The sequence below is a fragment of the Notolepis coatsorum genome, assembly GCF_963971535.1.
Source record: "Notolepis coatsorum genome assembly, chromosome: 4".
NCBI lineage: Eukaryota > Metazoa > Chordata > Actinopteri > Aulopiformes > Paralepididae > Notolepis > Notolepis coatsorum.
In genome coordinates this window covers 204,474,302-204,490,622 of record NC_140168.1, presented here as the reverse complement: position 1 = coordinate 204,490,622, position 16,321 = coordinate 204,474,302, and positions in this window count along the sequence as shown.

Below are 16,321 nucleotides of genomic sequence, written 5' to 3'. Positions count from 1 at the left end.
ATGCCAGCCAACTCGAAGAGGTCGGTCATTATCAGTCGGTCGGTCACCAAGGAACGTTGACGAAAGGCGGGACAAATGGCCGGAGCCTTGTCATGATGCAGTCGGGATATAGCCATGATGATGTCGGCTAGTAGCTAGCTTAGCTAAAGGCTATCTAGCGTTAGCTAACCTAGAGACATGCAGCCAAGATGAAGAGGATGGTCGTTTGGCAGATGAACTTCGTCAACTCCACGCGGTTGTCTCCATCCTCTTGGACGTTTGGTGAGTTTTTAACCTATTCTATTAACTCTATTCTATTCCCGCCATGGACATCGCTCTCTCTCTCTCTCTCTCTCTCTCTCTCTGGAGCTAAACTGGCCGACTAGCTGTTGTAGTACTACTAGTAGCTAACGGTGTGTGGCCTGGTGTCAGCACCTGTATGTAGCCGCATAGCTTGCTTCTGCGTTAGCTAATGGTTAGCGATAGCCTGGTTGAGCTAACTGTTAGCCAGTTAGCTGTTTAGCTTCGACGTTAGCTGCCGGCTGCGCTCGGCTGGGAACGTTCGTTTGATGCTATCAGTTAGCCTTGAGTTAGCTGTTAGCTTGTGCTACGACCATTGACATTAGCCGTGAGAATAGCAGGGGGTTCTGGCACTCTGACTACGACATCATCTTTGACAGAAGATGTAGTCGGGCCTGCACCATGACAAGGCTCTGGCCATAGCTTATTTTTGTCCCGACAGCGAGAGGCCTTTCGTCAACGTGGAGACCTGTGTTGCGGCCTTTCGCCCTGCGTTCCTTGGTGCAGGTAAGATTAATGAAAATGTCATGACATTACCCCACTCTTCCTTCCTTCCCCTCCCGAATGTTTTGTTAATAACGATGTTTTTTTCCAGGCAAAACATATGTTACTTCACAACATTTGGAGATACGACATGTGCTGTGTGTGAATTCATTTGTTCGTTTGTGTAGCTTGGGTAGCGTTGGGCCGTTGGCCAAAGCTGTGTGTGGCCTGGTGTCAGTAGCCTACCTGGCTAGCCTTTAGCTGTCGGCCATTGGCTCCTTGCTGCTTTGTTTTCTCTTGGTATAGACCCTCTTCTCTTTGGATTTAAGTGTTGATCTTTGTCCTTTTGGATCTATGTATATTCATGTTGCCTTTGTGAAGTTATCTTTTCCTTCTGTTTTGTTCTTTCATTAAAAGTTGAATATCCTTTAGGGGGTCATCTTTGCTTATCTCTCTCATACATGCTCTCTCTCTAACACACATGCTCTCTCTCTCTCTCTTTCTAACACACACAGTCTGCCTATGGCGGCCTTTCTCGATGGCTAGGCTGTGCTCGCTGAGTCTGTATCTGTACCTAGTCAAGGATCTTCAGTCACAGTGCTCAGGTATTCTGCCACTGTGTACTCTCTGTTTAGGGCCAAATAGCATTTCAATTTCTTTCCAATGTGTCTCTCTCTGTACACTGTATATTGACTGTAGAACGGGAGCTCTCTCTCGCTCTCTCTCTTGCTATATGTTGACTGTATCATGCCCAGCCTCGGGCAGCGCTATTATTTACGAATATGTTGACTGTATGAAAAAATAAATAAATAAAAAAATATATATATATATATAATTTTTTTTTGTACCTTTGGGGGGGGGGGGGGGGGGGGGGGGGGCTCGCGTTTAAATCTCGCACAGGGCCTCGCATATCCCCCAGGCGGCCCTGCATACATTGTCCTGTTGAAGTTAATCTGATACATTGTTCACATCACCCGCATAACATAAGCAGCATGTACACACCGATACATCTCTCTTTCTATGTGGTCTGTTGATATAGGATCAGAGATTTGCTGGGTGTTAAGTCTGTTGTATAGCTTAATAACAACCAGTAGTAAATTCTTGAAACTGAGTAGGTAGATCATTACTGTAACTGAGGGGTACAATTCCCTGACTGTATTAATAAGTATGGTATCATTAAACCACTACTGTCTTATGTACATTACTACTGGCCATACAGTACACAGCAGTGGCGTAACTCTCTCTCCAGTTGTGCCGGTGACCGATTTGTGGGCGTGGCGAGTGACGTTGCTGGGGGGGGTTAGGGGGGGCCCCCCCCCCCTCTCTACCTCGATTTTTTTTTAATACCAGGGGTGCAATACCGCATTTTCCCAGGCGGTGGCGCCATTTCTCCATGTAAACGACACACTGAGCTCATACATACAGAATTTCCATTGCATTCAGAGATCTCCAGGGTTCAAACAACCAAAAAACAATTATCCTCCTCTAAACCAGTAGGAACGCCTTTCATCTCTGATGGCTCCCATTGTGAAATGTATTTACAATACAAGGATGTTACAATACTTCCATTGAATATGACAACGACAACAACAACAACAAAAGCTATGGTATGTCATAAATGTATAGATGTAGCAGTACTGTCTATCTGTATGTCATGTGTGTCATATGAAGCCAGACCAGTACTCTCAGGTTAAAAATTTAATGGCAGCCTGAAACAAACATGTTTCGGAATTACATATTCCTTCGTCAGTGTTATTGCTTGCTTATAACACTGACTGAAAATGAAATGTCATGTTTATCTCCAATCCAGTTAAAAGAGTTTCTCACACCAAGAAAACCTATTTTTATCTTTGAGTGGAATGAACATTGCCGGCATCAGAATACATTTGACTTCTGGTCTTCATATAATCTATCAACAAAACGGGAGGAACAGAATGAAGAACAATTAAAACAATTTGCGATCATGAAACGTTTGGAGTCTAGAATATCTGATGAGTAATCGGTAAACATTATTCTTTTAAGTATAATTTTCTTCTTCTATGTCACACACACACTGTAGGCATGCGTTCTTCATGGGACGGGGGTGCACTAAGTGCAAGCCCAGATAAGTACTCGCTATTTGCATATCAATAGCGCCGGTCGTATTTAACACACCTGACGACCGGCGCTATTGATATGCAAATAGCGAGTGCACTCCCAGTTGATTTCAGGAACGCACCACACACACACACACACACTGCTGGTGTCGTCACTGCTGCTGGTTTAGCTCTAGATAAGGGCAAGAATGCGACCCCCATCTACTCCTCTTTGCATAATAATAGGACAGGTAGTCAGAAGGGGGGGGGACATAACTGCATTCTGAAAAAATGCGGGGGACACATTCCAATGTCCCCCGTGGGAAATACGCCCCTGGTACACAGGTATATCAGATGAACACTTCCACAATGACACGGTTCCACACAAAACTGGGTTATAATAATATTTATTAGCAGCAATGATAGTATATAACAATACTTTACGTAGAGTCGCGCTTATAAGGCGAAAGAATGTGCGTGAGTAAATCAATAACGTAAGTCCATTATCATATTACGCAGGAGATAATGAATACCACCTGTATCTTAGGAATTATATCTATGGTACACTAGTAAGGCAGCGGGAGATACTGGTAGGGTCCCTCCGGTTGTAGGCCAGCAAGGGGAGAGGATTTGTCGGTAACGAAAGTCTGGATCAACGGGGACTCAATAAGCTCCTGCTACGGGAGACGGTACATTACTCCCTTGATCGGCAGACGAAAGCAGCAGCTATTCTCCGGTATGCAGCTCCGCATTGAAGAAAGCTAGCCAGCCTCGGGCGTCCTAGAGGCGGGCTCGACGATGCTCCTCACAGGGTAAATCCCACACAATTGTCGGTGTAGACGATTCTCCGCTCCATCAGTTACAGGACCAAAGCAAATATAATCCAGCCGAAAAGGGCTATGTAGTCGTCGGGTAGGTTATCCAGTGTACATGTCCACACGGTCCTCGTCTAGGGCTCCTCGGGTGAAGGCGCCAGGTTAAGCTGCCCAGCCTGGATAAGCACACTAGCTGGTACGAGGAAACGTTGGTGATGCTGGTCACTGTAGAACGGTAGCCGCACGATACACTATACATAAATAGACTATTACTGAATTAATAGAATAGGTCGAACTCGACGGTACAGCGGTAAACTCTGATACTTCAGTTATCAATTCGCACGCGGTCTCAATGCTCTATTTGGGGCCAAACGGGCCCTACTTCACTGCACGTTGTATCGTGGGTGAGGCTTCACTTGGGTAACTCGAACTACTTCTGTATTCACCTGCGCCATATTTATACATTAGGCGAACAAACTAGTACCAGCCTTATTCCTGTCTCGTATTCTTGCGCAGAGCCGTTCACGTCCAGGCATGTCTTTGACGGTGACTTTGAACTAGACCTTGGGGGTATGGCAGTGGCGCCTAAGGGACCGCTGTCCAATAGGAGAACGAAATATTATGGTCTGTACTAGGTTAAAGGGATATTCCGTGTATATGTACAAAGAATACACAAGGGATATCAGACGATATACAAATATTATGCAATATATATCAATCAGTAAATATATATATTCGGTTTAATCTGATCCTTCGTAACAGCCGCCTCCTAATTAGTCCCACCTAATTAGATAAGCAGAGACAGATTAACCGCACTGTCCACTACTCAATGTCCGTTGTGAGGGTAGGGCAATTCACAAAGTCAGTGGGTCATGGTCGTCATTAAGCGAGTCGGGGAGCCTTGGCAACTCTATCAGCCTCGCCACGGGCCGGGTGTATGTCCGCCCCTGGACGAGCACTTCTGCCGCTCTGACGTTTCCGTCGGCACCAGTGATCACTTTGCTTACGCGGCCGGTCGGCCACGCAGCTCGGGGTAGTGACTGGTCGATAATCATGACGACTGTGTCCACTTTTAAGTTGTCCCCGTCCTTGACCCGCTTCTAACGGGCTGGAAGGGATGGTAGGGGGGTTAGGAGGAAGCGGGCCTGAGACTGCTTTGATCTGTGCTTGGCTGCGCCTCCACCTCCTCCGTCTGGTTCTCTTGTTTGCTCTGTACCCCGTCTGAGGAGGGGCCGGTTCCGGCCGCCCCGTCAAGGAGTCGCTTGGGGTGCTAGGTTCGAGGTAATTCCGAACTCCCTCTTGTGCCCACGGTTCTCTCACAGGCCTCTCGCTTAATGTCAATAGCCTCTCAACGGGCTGTACGAGGGAGTGGCCGGTGTCGCTCGCCTTTGTGTGTAGGCAGCGTGTAGACGTGGGTTGACTGTCAAGTCCGTAGAGGGGGCCCTGGAGCGTCCACACCAGTCGGGTCTGAACCGCGACTGGGCATCCTTTGGGTCCGATGTGGGCCGCCTCAATTGGGAGAATGAGGTCCGCGTGGTCGGAGCCGATGAGCAGGGTCGGTGTGGCGCCGTCGATAAGCGGTATAGGTAGTTGACGTAGGTGCACATACTTCGCCATCAGCTGTGGGATGGGGTAGGTGTACTGTGATAGGCCTATGTCGTGGCTGGTGAAGACGTTGGTTATACTATACTGCTTCTCGGGCTGGTCCACCGCTGCTATCTTGAAGGAGACCTTCTCACCTTTTATGGTCTTCTGGTCCCTTCTGATGGTGCGTATTGTCATGGTACCTTTGGCACCCCGCAGGCCCAACTGGGCTGCGGCGGAAGCGAGGAGGAGAGTCTTTTCAGACCCATCGTCCAGGACTGCGTAAGTGTCCAGGACCTTGTCCTCGTAGCTCAGGAGCACTCTGACCACTTTGATGAGCACTCGGGGGGTCCCGCTATGCTGGTCAATGTGGAGCACTCCTGTTGGTCGGTTGCTTTGGATCGTCTGGGGTGGTGCCGACTCGCGGTCGTCCGAGTAGCACCGTGACTCCCAGTGTCTGCTGTAGCAGTCGGAACAGTAGGGAGCGGTCTGGTGGATCTTTGGTACTGGTGCCACCGCCTCGGCATGGTACATTACCGCGACGGGCCCACTCTGTTGTCCTGGCGGACGCCTGTTGATGTCATGCAGGACCTCCAGGTGGGCGCCGCCGCACCTGCTACACTTCTTCTTCAAGCGGCACTCAGCTGCCATATGGCTGCGCGCGCAGCGGAAGCAGCGGCGGTGGTCCTTGATCCACTGACTCACCTCGTCCGTGGTCAGCTTCCCGAAAGTGTCGCATTGATACAGCCGATGTTCCCCTTCACAGTACTGGCATTCAATCTTCCACTCCTCTTTCGTCGAGGGGGTGTTGTGGTTCTTGTGCTGCGGTACTGATTCGGCTTGGTGCATAACGGTCACCGACCGGCGGTTATAATTTAATCCCCGAGGTCCTAGTCTTGGGCTTGGTCCACTCCATACGAACGTGTCCAGTCGTAAGCTGCTGACCTCCCTGGCGAGGAACTCAGACAGGTCTAGGAGGGATGCCTCTGGGCCGTTGGGGTCACGGTGGTCTCTCTGCCGCCGAAAACGCTCTTGTCGGGCGGGAGGGAGCTTCTCTAATATTCTCTCTACATTAGAGTTAGCGTACAGTTCGTATATCCCTTTTTCCTTTTGGGACCCCAGCATCCCTACCAGGGACTGTACCTTGATAGAGAGGTCATCCAATGCTCTGTTGTCTCTGGCTGGGGGGAGACGGTCAATGTCTCTTATCTCCTGTATCACGTAGTCCCATATGCGTCCATAACGTTGGTCGAGGGCTACTAGAGCCGCGGTGTATGGGGTAGTAGAGTTGGAATATGCCAGCGCTATATTGTGCGCTCTGGGCACCTTCAGCTGCTTGAGTAGGATAGCATACTTGTACGTTTCATCCGGTACATCGGACATCATTGTCTCTAAGCACATTCGTAGCTCTGTGTACTGTGCTCTGTTCTCGTGTGTGAAGTCCGGGAACGTCGGTGTGCCAAGGTACGATGCCCTGGATGGCTGGCACATCGGTGAGCGTTGGGGGAGAGGCCTCCTGGGCGAGTCTCTCCGTGCGTGTCGTCTTGGGCTGGTACTTGGTGGGTACCGAAGGTCGGGTACCCAGGTGCTGTTCCTCGGTGCTGACGGTGCGTCAAACTCACCCGTGAGTTGAGTCGGGGGTTTGTAGCGCAGTGCCTCGGGGCTGACGTCTGGGCTGTACTGGACCTCCTGGTCCAGAGTACGTTGCTGCTGGTCAGAGCTGTACTGGGCCTCCTGGTCCAGAGTACGTTGCTGCTGGTCGGGGCTGTACTGGGCCTCCTGGTCCAGAGTACGTTGCTGCTGGTCGGCTTGACATTCCTCCTCTTCCTCCTCCTCTTCCTCTGCTAGGTCCTGGAGTCTTCTGTTCAGTCTCTCGGCGTGGTCCGGTTCTTCCCGGTTGCTGGGTCTCGTATGGACCGGCCGGGGAGGGGGTTCGGAGACGTGGACAGGATCCTCCTGTTGGCGGGGTCCCGGGTCGCTTGGTCGGGTAGGGGAATGTGTCCTAGACCCGTGTCGTGACGATCTCCGGGAGCTCCGTGCGGAGTGAGGGGGTGTCGCCATGGCAATCAATTTGTCCATCATCTGCGCCTGCAGGCGGTCGCGCTCTGCCTCGCGCTGGGCATGGGCGGCGTCGCGCGCTGCTTCGCGCTGGGCATTGGCGGCGTCGCGCTGCGCATTGGCGGCGGCGTGCTGCGCCTCGGCGCGGCTTCTTTCAATGTTCTCTTCTGTCTGAAGGCGTCTGGTCTCCAGTCTTATGCGGTCGTCTTCACTCCTTTGTTGCGCCTGGAAGCGCTCTCGCTCGGTTGCAGAATGTTCGCGTTCACTGAGGGCTTGCGCTTGGAGTTGCGCGTGAAGGCGCTCTCGTTCGTCTGCAGCTTGTTCGCGCTCGCTCGTCTGTTGCGCTTGGAGTCGATCGCGTTCACCCTGAAGTCGATCGCGTTCGGTGGAGGCTGCCAGGGTGGCGATGAGTGCCTGCGCCAGCATCTTGTCCGCTTCGCTGGGGGAAGACACAGGCGGAGGTGATCGGCTTCTGGCAGTGCTCGTTGGAGATCCGTTCTCCTGTCGCGCTCCGAGGAGATCCATCTCCTGGGTGTGCGTCTCTTCTGGTAGTGGGTCGGGTTCCGTCCCTGGAGCGCTTTCTTTATCCTGGAGCTCTCCGGGGACTACCTCGTTGGCGTCGGCGGGGGGTAAAGTCATGTCCCTCCTGGTCCCCCCCGTGAGCTTGGTCAGTTACGTTAGAACCCACTAGGGTCTCTACTGGCGGGGTCGCCTGTTCGGTAGGGTTTGACATACTTTTACTATCCGCTTTAGTTATTTTATCCGCATTTAACTTATTTTTAAAGCTAGGTATTGGACTGACAGTGTATGCCTCTAGATAGGGAGGTGGCTGCCGTCTGCGCTGCGGGCGTTCTAGCTCGGGAGAACCGTTTGTGGAGTGTTCATCATCGGCCATGTTAATATTAATATTATATTAATATTACGCTAATTACCATCCGGCTCGAAGGACCAATTGTAACTGAGGGGTACAATTCCCTGACTGTATTAATAAGTATGGTATCATTAAACCACTACTGTCTTATGTACATTACTACTGGCCATACAGTACACAGGTATATCAGATGAACACTTCCACAATGACACGGTTCCACACAAAACTGGGTTATAATAATATTTATTAGCAGCAATGATAGTATATAACAATACTTTACGTAGGGTCGCGCTTATAAGGCGAAAGAATGTGCGTGAGTAAATCAATAACGTAAGTCCATTATCATATTACGCAGGAGATAATGAATACCACCTATATCTTAGGAATTATATCTATGGTACACTAGTAAGGCAGCGGGAGATACTGGTAGGGTCCCTCCGGTTGTAGGCCAGCAAGGGGAGAGGATTTGTCGGTAACGAAAGTCTTGATCAACGGGGACTCAATAAGCTCCTGCTACGGGAGACGGTACATTACTCCCTTGATCGGCAGACGAAAGCAGCAGCTATTCTCCGGTATGCAGCTCCGCATTGAAGAAAGCTAGCCAGCATCGGGCGTCCTAGAGGCGGGCTCGACGATGCTCCTCACAGGGTAAATCCCACACAATTGTGGGTGTAGACGATTCTCCGCTCCATCAGTTACAGGACCAAAGCAAATATAATCCAGCCGAAAAGGGCTATGTAGTCGTCAGGTAGGTTATCCAGTGTACATGTCCACACGGTCCTCGTCTAGGGCTCCTCGGGTGAAGGCGCCAGGTTAAGCTGCCCAGCCTGGATAAGCACACTAGCTGGTACGAGGAAACGTTGGTGATGCTGGTCACTGTAGAACGGTAGCCGCACGATACACTATACATAAATAGACTATTACTGAATTAATAGAATAGGTCGAACTCGACGGTACAGCGTTAAACTCTGATACTTCAGTTATCAATTCGCACGCGGTCTCAATGCTCTATTTGGGGCCAAACGGGCCCTACTTCACCGCACGTTGTATCGTGGGTGAGGCTTCACTTGGGTAACTCGAACTACTTCTGTATTCACCTGCGCCATATTTATACGTTAGGCGAACAAACTAGTACCAGCCTTATTCCTGTCTCGTATTCTTGCGCAGAGCCGGTCACGTCCAGGCATGTCTTTGACGGTGACTTTGAACTAGACCTTGGGGGTATGGCAGTGGCGCCTAAGGGACCGCTGTCCAATAGGAGAACGAAATATTATGGTCTGTACTAGGTTAAAGGGATATTCCGTGTATATGTACAAAGAATACACAAGGGATATCAGACGATATACAAATATTATGCAATATATATCAATCAGTAAATATATATATTCGGTTTAATCTGATCCTTCATAACAATTACACTAGATTGTTAATTAGCAGATTTTACAGTGGCCTTTTAGCAAGCAGTAACCCGTTGGGGACAAGATGGCACATCATTCACAACATCTGTACGGTACAGATATAACACATAAATATCCGAGTATCTCCCCTTTCTGATCGAAAAAGTTAATAGTGATGTGCAGAGCAAATAGTATCTCAAGAATCCTTTTTTTCTAAAGAATGCTAGCATTGTGTGTGCCAAAGGTAGCCTACTCGACCTCACCCGCTGCTGCATGTACAATGTTCTTTCTGACGTAGCTCATTGCTTCACTTGCATCGGTGAACTCTTTATCTTTTCCCTTGTGCGTGATGCGAAGTCGGGCTGGAAAAAGAATGCCGTACCGGGTGTCCTCTCGACCGCGTAGTAGCTTCCTTACCTCCATAAACGCAGCCCTGGCTTTCACGACACTTGTGGCATAGTCGGGGAAGATTGCAATAGTCATTCCATTGACCTGTAATGGAGCCTGAGCGCGCGCCCGGCTCAACACCTCGACACAGTCCTGGTATCCATTTGTAGCACGTCTTTCAGTAGTTTTGAGACCGACGCAGTGGAACTCGAGCCATCCGTCTCAGCCACTCCGAGTATCCTTACATTACATCTCCTCATTCTTCCTTCCATGTCCTCACACTTTCCCCTGAGACCGGCTACCTCCGTCTTTAAGTCTTTGACTGTGGTTTGTAACGTTACCACCTCGTCTGACCATGTCGAAAGACCGTCTTCCACGTCCTTGATTGAAACCCTCATTTTGTCAACCTCCTCGTGTAATGCCGCAATGCTACTTCGCATTTCCGCTTTCATCTCTTTCAGATATTTTCTAATACCGTTGAACTCTTTGGAAAGTGCCTCTTTCAGTTCTATTATTATCGCCGCTGCAAAGTCCGACTTTAGCGTGAGGATAATCTCCGCCTTCAAGGCTGCGGTGTCCATGCCAGGCATCTTTGGCGATATGGTTAGCGGCGACTTGGAACTGGTAGTCGAGGCTTTGTCGGGCCTACTGGAGGCCGGCCCGGTGTATTTGAATTTACGTAGATTCGCCGCCATCTGTCCATGAAAACATTGTCCACTGGTTTAATCAATGTTTCCTGAGTAAAATTCACCAAGTTTCGTGAAGTAGAAAGCTTATTAAATTAAAATAAAGCAGAAGCTCGACGAGAGCTCAAACAAACCACGTGCTACTCCATTGACCACCTAGCCACACCTCTCGAAATCTTTATTTTGAACATGTAAATGAATACAAACAAAATAAATAACTAAACAAAATCAAAACATAACTCAAACAAAATAAATAACTAAACAAAAGCAAAACATAACTCAATTTACATGTTCGAAAAGGAGTAGGAAGAAGTATACACTTATTTAATCCTACCCCTTTTCCACTACTCAAATGAGTGTACTAATTTAAAACATTTTAAAACAAATATATACATGCAAAACAAAAAAACAAAAACTATATATGTAAAACATGAAAGAAATACAATTAAAATGTAAACACCTGTGAATATCAAGTCCCTTCCTCATCCCTTCCCCATAGTTAATTTTCTGTAATTAATCTAGATAAAAAAATCTGATTTTTCTACTTAAGACCGAAGCTTGTAACAGATATTTACTTGAGTAAAATCATGGAATTAATGTAAAATCAACACAAAGAAAGTATATTTAGATTCAAATACTATTGTAATAGCTTTCTTTGAATACAGTTTATCTCCTGTGAAATTCAAATGTTCAACAAAACCATCAACATTGACTCAGCTAGACCTCTTTCTTATATCCGCAGCGCTAACAGAAATAAAAACAACCCAGGCCTATGTTAAAGTGCAGATTGGCTTAGAGGACGATAATGTCTTGTATGAACTACCAGTAATATAAATCATATTAACAACAAAAATGTGTTCCATCTTCATGTCAGATGATTTTCAAAAAGGTGCATGAGTCAATGCAAAAAAAGAACAAGCAAAGATACTGCTGAAAGTTCAGAACGTTTAACATTTTTCACTCCATAGATTAATCTAGATTAATTTTTGTAACGCTTTAGATAATTTAAATTAATCTCCAAAGTTAAAGCATTAACTTTGACAGCCCTAATATATATATATATATATATATATATATATATATATATATATATATATATATATATATATATATATATATATATATATATATATATATATATATATCCATATCTGTCAGAATATACCATATATCTACCTGAACTGGAGTTGTTATCTGAGACCCAGATAGTTTTAGAAGTGGAAGAAGATGCAAAAATAGCAATGCTAGCCGGCACACTAGGGTTCTGACGGCGTCTCTGGACCCCCTAACAACACAGGTAGCAACAGCCAATAGGGAGGAAGTATTGTTTGATCAATATCTTTGACCCATACAAATACAATGACAGGGAAAGACAGGCTACATACATCTTTTTGTGGTAGAAAATTGTGAAGAACTAGTGCATTAATGTTTTGATCAAAACCCTTATTCCTTTTAATTTAAATGGCAAAGTTTTACGCTTAAATGCTTCAATGAGGTGATATTTGTTTTCTTTTTTTTCTCTCTTGTTATTGTAAGTATTGATCATTAACACATTAACACATTAACCCGTCTCATACCACTCTCTGCCACCACTCTAAGCCTTTATCGTTTTCTGCAGTAATTCCTAGAACGTGAGTTATAGGCATAAACACATATATAGATGATCAACTGCCGTTTGTTGCCGATACACGCTATATTAAAAATCTCAACTGTACATGATCCTAAACGTTATGACTGATCATGCGCGGATGAATGGGGGGGGGGGGGGTTGTTTATAATTCCGTGATCGTCAGTAAATGCTTTATGTAGTATGGGTGATATATTGATCAGAGCAGTTTGCATTAATAATCATAAACAATCACGCTGAAAATGACGTCAGCGTCCTCTTACCGTTCGCCGATGAGACTGGAGGAAAAAGATCCCACTTATTTGACGGTGATCTCCTAGATCCATTTCCGGTTTGTATAATCATAATAAACGCCCAAATCATATCGATTATTGAGTTATGACAGCGATCCATATGTACGGATGTGTGTCTAGAGTCCCGCAACAATATGTGAGTGCCGGACGCATTTCCCCGGTGCACGGAGATCACCAGAGATCCATTTCCGGTTGTAACTCGCCCGATCACCAGCAGGCGGCAGTATTGAAGCGTTGCAGAGTTGTGCAGGCTCCCACTGTATCAGCCGAGGCTGGGTGAGGGCATTATGAATACCATGGCGAAAAAATTAAATATGATCTCAATAACGTCGTACGCCGTGGAATGGCAGAATTAGCATGACCTTGAAACACGTTGTACAACGTTATTGGCGCCAGATGTGTTAAATATGTGATCTATTTATATTGTTTTGAGTAAGGGGGCTGGCTAAATACGATTTTCTTCTCCCTGCTCCTTTTCGCTCATGGATTGTGCAGATCGAGAGGCGCTTTGATTACGAAATGATACAATCATTACTTTTATGGAACTGTGCGTTACCACGAACAGAACAACTACAAATTAAATCAAATTAAATATGTATTTAAACCTGAAAACAAAGCATCTCGGCAGGACATTAAGCCGCCAAACAACGGATGCAAACATGGGGGTGGGGGGGGTGTTGCCTTTAACCTCTGACCTCTTCTCCAAGTTGGCGATAGACAGACGTCTGGGCTGCTGGCACCCGAGAGCTCTCGGTTCACAGACGGAGCTGACCCGGTTGAATGAATGGGCATGTGCTACCGGAGTGGCCATGGCTGCAGGTGTATAGGCACGGCTGAATGAGTGGATATAGCCGGTGCTGTGTGGGCATCATGAACACAGTGGGGTGGGTATATGCGCAAGGTGGAGTGAGCGTGACTGATTGAGTGGGCAGGTGGGGGGGGGGGGGGGGGGGGGGGGGGGGGGGCATGGAGTGTGTGTTGGCACCGCGTGCCGCTCTGGCAGCTGTGTGGCGTGAAGAATGCCATCAGATGTTGACACACCCTGGTTGGACCGAGGCGGGGTGTTATGTTTGGTTTGACACGCCGTTCGTAACGGTTTCCTATGAGCAGCATAAATATTCTCATTATTTTCTTGATTTGGGCTCCTGGGAGAGTCTCCGCCGCTCTGCAGCTTCTCGCTGTATCCGTGGAAAACTCTGTTGGCTCCTGCTTCTTCTGCCGGTGCTGCTCAGCTTCCATCGTTGCATTGAGTTGTTTTCTTTGATCAGCCAAATCAAATCAAATGTATTTGTAAGGCCCGACAACACACGTTAATGTCCCCCATGGGCCGGACACGTCTTCTTTTAAACAAGTCAAGAAGAAACATCACAATAAGTCAAGAACAAAACAAAAACACCATAAAGTCCAAAAATGTGTAAATAAATGCAACACACCCAGACATAACCCACGCGAAGGTAAGGAAAAACTCACTAAAACCTAGCAATAGGAAAAAATGCACCACAGGCAATGTGGAGGAGAGAAACCTTAGAAGGGCCATTCAAGGGATCTCCCTTCTTAGCCGTATATTCTTTCATTCTGCTGTCAGGACCAGTAGCCACAGGAAAAAGGTACATATTGTACGTTATTATATATGTATATAGTAATATATTGACGTATTTACGAAAATGTACAATGTGTACACATTACAAATATGGTATCTAGGGACATCTATGGACCTCAGGGAATGTATTCACAATGTCAGAAATATTGTGTCTATTACTAGGCTTGCTTAAATTGTGATGAAACAAAGGCGAATATGAATTATGATTTTTCTTTGCATCTTTGACAGTGAATAACACCATGCTAATAATGACCAAACATTAAAAACTGCCACTGATCTCATTCAGTCCCCTCTTGAGATCATGTGTAAAAAAGAATCGAAGGAAATTAATAAAGGGAAGATGATTAAACCGAAGGTTCTGTAGATACAGTACTGAATTCTCCCATCCGGACCAATGCAATTTGAAATATTATTATAGAATATGATGCTTATAAATGACCTTATTATAGCCAATTCGCACATTTTTATATATATATATATATATATATATATATATATATATATACATATATTATCTTTCAAATGCCTGAGTTCAATTTGGATTGAGTATCACCAGGCATGCATAAGAACAGATAATAATCTACTGTAATTTTACATGGTAGAGAATATTATATTAACTGTTATGCATGCCTGCTAGCTGAAGTTAATTTAGCTAGTAATGTTAGCAGTTAGCTATAATGAATGTTTCTTGATTTTGGTGTTTAGTGATATCCACCTGTTGCATTATACTGTTATACATTTTATGTAGGCTAACGTCAGTAACGTTTCAAAATGTGGCTTATGCTGTATTCTTTAACAGGATACACTGGCACAATCAGTTAGCTTAGCATTGCTGCTACCATTATGCTTGCTTGCTAAAAAGTCGTGGTAAACCAACAACATGGCAGGGTGCAGGCATACAGGGCCTGTCTATCTCCCTCCCTCCCTTATGTGTCCGTGCTTAAAACAGTGAATGATGACCGCATGTTCTCAGAGCATTTTCAGAGCACTGTTAAACTGTTAAATGGTCATTTTAAAACGAATATAAGAAATTAATGTATATAGTGGTATATTTATGAGGGGGAAAAACATTTTTGCAACAACTTTTAACCTTTATACAGGTAGGTTATTGATAACTAATTCTGTTATGAGTGTCATATTACAGTGACATTCATACAGTATCCTTTGATTTCACATAATTTAATTATTATTTCACAATAAAATACTGTAATCAAAATCCTCTGTAATATCACATCAGATTTTGTAATCTCACAATAACATAGCAATATTTCACATTTAATTATTATTTCACAATAAGAGTTATGGTCAAAATGCTTGATTTTTGGTTAAGGTCGACGATTGATGGTGCATCAATCATTAACCGATGAACCAATTGACCAATGTTGAAAACATGTCATTGAATCAATATTGTTTTGTGGTTGAATTTTAATGATTGAAATGCCAATATCTAATAAATGTTGAATCAACGTATGCTGTTCAACATATGCTGTTTGTCGTCATTGTCTCATCACCCAGACTGCACTGCACTTGTGCCCTGCCTCCCAGAATGCACCTGTGCGGCAGCTTCCTGGCAGCTACCTCATGTCTCTCTGCATTGTGAAGACTGGTGAGTACTGCATGGCAATAATGTCGATTATGTTGTATGTTGTATGTATGCTTTCGATTGCAAACGCCAGCGGAGTAGTGCCGTGTTCAGGGAGAGATCTTATGTCCCATAGGTGATGAACAGAAGTAAGCTCAACACTGCAGTGATGAGTGAAATTATTGGTTCTGTGTTTCAGGTTCATGGTAGAGGGGTCTACAGTCAAATTGTCATTATCATTTAACAGCATCATTTTTTTTTTTTTGCTGTTTAGTGTTAGTCTCCTTGTATTTAAAGAAGGCTAGACGCCGCAGAGAGGGAAGACGACACACTGGAGTGGCAGGAGAGTCCAGGCTGAGGTCCTGTCAATCAATACGGGTATGTGTATGGGTGGCAAAACAGCGCCAGTGTCCTCTCCATTCACACTCCATTGGGAGCAATTAGGGGTTACAGGGGCACTGCCATGCTAGACTAACTTAGGTTATTTGGATTGAATGTTTAAATTATGTATAGATTTTGTAAAATATAATTTCCCCCAATAGTATTGAGTTAACCTATGATTCCTTCCTATCCCTAGGTGTGTG